The sequence below is a fragment of the Solanum pennellii genome, chromosome 11 (genome assembly GCF_001406875.1).
Source record: "Solanum pennellii chromosome 11, SPENNV200".
In the NCBI taxonomy this organism is placed as follows: Eukaryota; Viridiplantae; Streptophyta; class Magnoliopsida; order Solanales; family Solanaceae; genus Solanum; species Solanum pennellii.
This window is the reverse complement of record NC_028647.1, coordinates 11,165,556-11,171,850: the sequence shown is the minus strand read 5'-3', so window position 1 is coordinate 11,171,850 and position 6,295 is coordinate 11,165,556. Positions and strand designations below refer to the sequence as shown.

At 33.6% G+C, this 6,295-nt stretch overlaps 2 pseudogenes across 1 annotated transcript in view; both read left to right on the top strand.

Annotated features, from left to right (window-relative positions):
* Nucleotides 1-2,587: 2,587 nt before the first annotated feature.
* Nucleotides 2,588-6,295, top strand: part of LOC107003541 — a 9,857-nt pseudogene continuing 6,149 nt past the window's right edge. The window contains exons 1-2 of the transcript XR_001454682.2: nucleotides 2,588-5,225; nucleotides 5,393-5,488. The product of XR_001454682.2 is annotated as a putative late blight resistance protein homolog R1B-16 (transcript). The remainder of the gene's footprint in view (nucleotides 5,226-5,392; nucleotides 5,489-6,295) is intronic.
* LOC107003654 overlaps nucleotides 5,415-6,295 on the top strand; it is a 12,685-nt pseudogene continuing 11,804 nt past the window's right edge.

The window sequence follows — 6,295 nt, the reverse complement described above, 5'->3', positions numbered from 1 at the left end:
CCATTCAAGCAAACTATCTTGTTCATATTTGACTCCATCATTCAAATAGATATCAATAACAATCCAATGCTCTGATACCACTTTGTTGGGAAAGGTAAGCACAAAATAGATGTGAACAACAAGGCGATAGCGAAAGAAAACCCAAGTCAAAACTTTCTCTTTTATTTGAACCAAGAGAAGACAAAATAATGCAAGAATAAAATAGCTTGGGCAACAAACTAATCAACCAAGCAAGAAAAAAAAATAAACACAAGAGACGCCAAATTTAAAGTGAAAAACCGCTTTGGTGTGAAGAGTAAAAACCACTAGACCAAAGCTCCACTATAATCAACAAGAGTTAAAAAAAGTGTCTCCAAAATGGTCACCAACAAAGTGTCAAACCAATGAGCAACAAAACTACAAGATAGCACAAAAAACTAGAGAAATAAGAGAAGCAAAAACACCAAACCGCATCTATTGTTAACGAGTTCAAATCTGGATCTAAAGGACTTCAAATCACCCTTCCTCAATTCCCAATCAAATATTAAGTTGAAAGGAACACGCTGTCCAAAAATCACCTCCATTGGACAAGAAACGAAGCGGAATCGTGATTTGAAAATGGCTGCCAAGGCTTGTGCAAAAATCTGCACTTTCTCACATTTAAAACTCTATACTGTTGTTCTCAATCTCTTGTGATTCTTCTCAAATAAGACCTAGAAGAAAGTCTTACATATGCACCATAATATTGGGCTTATGAGCAAAAGTGGGCTAGTCAAATTTGGGCTAAATTTATCCACAAAGGAAAGGATGGAAGACCCAAAACCTTGGACTTTTATTCATCCATATAGGAAGGGAAAAAGGCTCAAAGCCCAACAGTAATCTCGTTATGTCAAGAATTGAATGGCAATGTACAATTCTTACGAGTTCTTCTAACGGTTTTTGTACAGTTGAAGCATTCAGACATCAAATAAAAGATCCCAAACTCATACTACAACTCGTTTTGAACAAATTAAACACACTTCGCGCTATCTTTTTAATGATATGTATAAATATGACGAAATTAATATAAAGAAGAGCATGTATACTAATTAACATGAATAAAATGAAGAGTCGTTTGGCAGGATACGATATAAACATAGTACCGAGTAAGGTTGGTTATGCTTAGATTATTACTTATTCATTATTTAGATTAACATATTCAAGGCAATAGCTTATACATGTATTAATAACTTTGATATTACTAGGTGTCTGCATGAGTTATATACTCGATAATACTAAATAAAATGTATTAGTTTATATATATATATAAAAGATGGGCTAGGTAGGTTTTATATAAAAATAATTTTTTAAAAATTGAAAGTAAAACAAAAATTGCCTCTATTTTTTTGACAGAGGCAGTCCCTGCTTTTTCTTGAAGGTCAGGTATATATGGACACATTCCTTATCCTCTTCACTGTGCATTTAAATCATTTGCATAAAACAAAGCTACTGAAACTTGGAGAGAGACTAAATTGTAATGAAAACGTATTATGTATTTTCTACACAAACATTTCCAAATTCAGATTAATTATAACATTTTTAAGTGTAGGGTGTTAAAAGTAAATGAGAGATTCAAATTCTTTTAACTAGGCTGATAGTTAGTTTGATTAACAAATTAGTTGCATTGTGCTCATTTATCCACAAATTAAACCCATCGATAATTGAACTGGACATGTGCATCTCAAATCTTTAATAGTATTAATTAAGTGAAACAATTTGATTTTCTTTGTTTTGTAATGTAAAGTTTGTTGGGTTATGTGTTCTGATTTGTCAACATAGAAATTCGAAATTCATCCTCTCTTTTAATTAAACAAATGATAAATAGTTAAGTATCCTATTTCTTTGTCCCCCATTTAGAATAAGCAAAATACCACATACTCATCGATTTATTTTTTTAATATTCTCTTTGTCCTTAATTTGTTACTTTCCTTTTATAATTATACCTAATTACTTGTCTATTTTGATAAATCAAGAAAGAATAATTTTTTTATATATATTATACCATCAATTAATTACTTTGAAAAAGATAGAATTTCTTAAAAATCTTGTTTTTAATTCATCAACTTCATATTTAATAGGATAAAATGGTAAACTCACTAATTAAGAAATGATGGAGTATCATTATAAAAATTACTTTTTCATTTAAAATCAACTCCATAATTGAATCATTTGCATAACTTATATTCTAATAATATTCATTAATCTGGTGTCTTTAACCCACACATTGTCCCCTCTTTGATTTTCTTTATCTTTCCTGTGAGCTGTCATCTTTTTTATTCACTTGTTGACTCAACCTATAAGGCTATAACCTAACCTTAGAGTTAGAGTGGAGAGTATTTTATAAGAGGGTCAGTTGGAATCCAATGTATTATATGAATAAGAAATTTTATGTTTGAAAATTCTTCAGGAAAACTACAAGAGATTCTTTGTTTTTCGTTAGAAATTTATTACATTAGTACCAACTTGACATATTTATTTTTTTCATTAGAATTTTATTATATTAGGACAACGTGACATATTATTATGTCTTTATTTTTCATTTCTTTGACTTAGTCATTCCACAGTTTTGCATCCATGAACCACAAGTTGTGTAGAAAATAGTCCAAAGAGTATATCATTTGGACAAAGTAAAGACATTAAATCTGCAAGGCTCTTATCTTTTAGCAATAATTGTTGTTAAGAGAAATGGCTTATGCTGCTCTTTCTTCACTTATGGATACATTAGAACAACTCTTCAAACCTAACCAATCTTTTGTTTGTCGAAGTTGTACACAACAACATGTCGAATCTCTCCATCAAAATCTTTCTGCTCTGCAAGATTTTCTTGACGTTACCACAAAGGGTATTGAAACTCTTAAGTTAATAGAAAAGAGGATCAGAGATGTAATATACAAAGCAGAAGATAAAGTTGATTCAAGTCTAAGAAGCATCATTCTAGCTGATTGCACAGAGAGTAGAGAAGGGGCTTGTAAGTTGTTTGAGGAAGAATTGGTACTAGTGGAAAAAGATGTTGATTCTCTAAGGAAAGAGGTGATGCAGATGGAGTTTAACAAGCATGGAACAAGATCTGCAACAACTCCATCCTCACCACAAAAAAGTAGAATTGATGAAGAAAATACTATTATTGGGATGGACGATGAATTCAACACCATACTTGATCGCCTCACTACCCAAACAAACGAGTTAACTGTCATACCAATTTTTGGTATGGGCGGTATCGGTAAGACAACTCTTGCCAAAAGAGTTTATGATGATTCATATATTCGCTCTCGATTTGATAAACATGCATGGGTTACTATCTCTGAAGATTTCAACCAGAGAAATGCTTCTTGAAGTTGCCTCTTCAATTACCGAAAGCAATCAAGAAAAGAGCGATGATCAACTAATGGAGATTGTTTATAAAGGTCTCAAGGGTAGGAGATTCTAATTGTCATAGATGATATTTGGAGTACTGAAGCATGGGACCAAATGCAAAGACTATTCCCAAATGATAAGAATAAAAGCAGAATTCTATTAACCACTCGTCTCAAGTATGTTGCCGATTATGTCAGCTGTCATGAGTTTCCACCTCATTGTAAGTCTTTTCTTAGTGTAGATGATAGTTGGAATCTATTCACCGAAAAATTATTCAAAAAAGATTCATGTCCTCGTCAACTTGTAAAACTTGGGAAGCACATTGTACAACAATGTCAAGGATTACCTCTCTCCATTATTGTCGTCGCTGGACTTCTTGTGAAAATGGACTTAACGCGTGACAACTGGAAGAAGGTTGAGGAAAATCTGAACTCATTCTTTGGTACGGTGTCCGAACGGTGCCAATCAATTCTTTCTCTGAGCTACAATTACTTGCCCCAATATTTGAGGGCTTGTTTTCTCTATGTTGGAGGTTTTCCTGAAGATACGGAGATTGGTGTTTCCAAGTTGATTAGGCTGTGGATTGCTGAGCAATTCATAAAGGCAAGAAGCAATAAAAGGTTAGAAGTGGTGGCAGAGGAGTATCTACAAGAGTTAATTGATAGAAGTCTAATTTTGGCTGGTAAACAAAGGGCTAATGGAAGGATGAGAAGTTGCAAAATTCATGATCTTCTTCGCCAACTATGCCTAAGTGAAGCTCATACTGAAAATGTTGTGCATGTCATGAATGGGAATGTTGTCGAAGCCATAGATGATCAACGTCGAATGATCCTTCTGTCTGAAGTTGAAGAGAAGCATGATTATTATAGTATGATGCAACATAGCAGTGATATAGTTCGCACCTTTATTTCAATGCAAGTAGATTTTCCAACACGGATTGTTTCACAGTTCAAGTTGCTTAAGGTATTGGATGTATTATCAATTGATTACGACTTCTCTAGTGTAATATCTGAGCTTGTACAATTGAGATATGTTGCTGCAAGAATTAGGGAAGCTGTTTCACTAGCCAAATTGAGAAATCTACAAACCATAATTCTTCAAAGTCTTGAAAGGAAAGAGTTGGAGCAGGCAATAGATATCTGGAGAATGACAGAGCTAAGGCACGTGGATATCAGATCGCCACTATATATATATCTAATCCTCTTGAGGCAGAAAATCCTTTGTTTCTGAATAACTTGCAAACACTTTTTCTCCATTATTCACCTTTTGTTGCGGAAATCATAAGAAGAATTCCCAATCTAAAAAAGCTAAAGATTGTAGATGATTCTGAGAATCTTGATTGGCCTGCTATTCTTGATTCTCTCAGTCTTATACAGGATCTGGAGACACTACAAATAAAAACCATGAAATGGATGGTTTTCTCTGGGGAAAATTTCCCTCCTAATCTCAAGCAACTGAAATTAACACATACTTATATACCATGGGAAGTTGTGAAATTGCTCGCTAATTTACCCAATCTTGAGGTGCTCAAAGGGTATCATGCATTTGATGGAACATATTGGAAATTAGATGAAGATATTGTGTTTCACAAATTAAAATATCTACTACTGAGTGGGTGCTATTATCTCAAAAGGTGGGAAGCGGAACCTGCCATTTTTCCGATGCTTGAGCAACTAATACTGGATAATTTTTCTGCTATGAAGGAGATTCCGGAGAGTATTGGAGAAATAATGACACTAAAATTCATCCGAATAATATGGTGCAGCTCCGGTGTAGAGAAAAGTGCAAGGAAGATCCAAGAAGAGCAAGAAAGCTTTGGAAATTATGAGCTTCAACTTCAAATTACTCCTAAGGTATGTTAAAATTCCATCTTTGAATAGATCACTTGTGTTACGGGCTTTATTTTAAATTTGTGATCATTTTGGAGACGGAGGGAGTATATAATAAAATAAATCAAATACAAATACCACAATGTACTTTGTTAACTTGTGGTGTATTTCTAAATTTGTTTTGGAATTAGTTTTGGTGATTGCGTAAAAGCAATGGAAGATGAAGAGAGACAAGGGTACTTGAAGGAAGCTGGTGATGATTATATATTTCGACATCTTCTCAATTTGTGAGTTACACGTCCAATTCAATGTTTTATTTTCTTCTTTCAACTTTCTCCTATTACTATGTATTTAAATTTATAATCATGTATGTTGTAGCAATCATAGCAACCACGATATAGAGTCAGAATTTTCACACACATAAAAAATAAGAGTGTGGAGGAAAATATTTAGTGATATAGATAATGAGAATTCATATAGTCGATCTCCAGCTTGTTTGGAACAAAGACAGTCATTTTTTATAGTAATAATGCTCTCAAACTTTCTGCAAATAAATTTGAGATATGCATCAATTGTAAGCCGAGCTAGCTCTGTAAGGGTCTATGGGGTAGAAGTTGTAAATGAGATTGGACCAAGTAAAATATTGGAGTTTTTATCTGGGATCCATGCCCAATTAACAATTGATCAAAAGGGAAAATGAGTTGGAATGTCACGACTGGAATCTAGACCCCAGACGAGACCGGCGTCGTTGACCTCTTAGAGGTCGCAAACAAGCCTACTTACGTCATTCTTACTTTACATAGGTTAATTTTAGCGGAAAATTTGAAATTTTTGATTCTTTAATTATACTTGCTAAACATTCTTTATATTTCGTAATCGTTCATCATCAACCATCTAACATTTAAGAGATAAGCATCTGAAAGAAATAATTCATTAAGTATTAATTGTATATCGGCCAAAATAGCACCAATACAAAGTCTGAATCAAAATAGGAAAGAAACGCTAGTGGAACATGCTCCACTAGCTCAACTCTAAAACTACGATAGAATGTAAAACAGTAGCATCCTCGAAGCATGAGGACCTACCAAACTCCG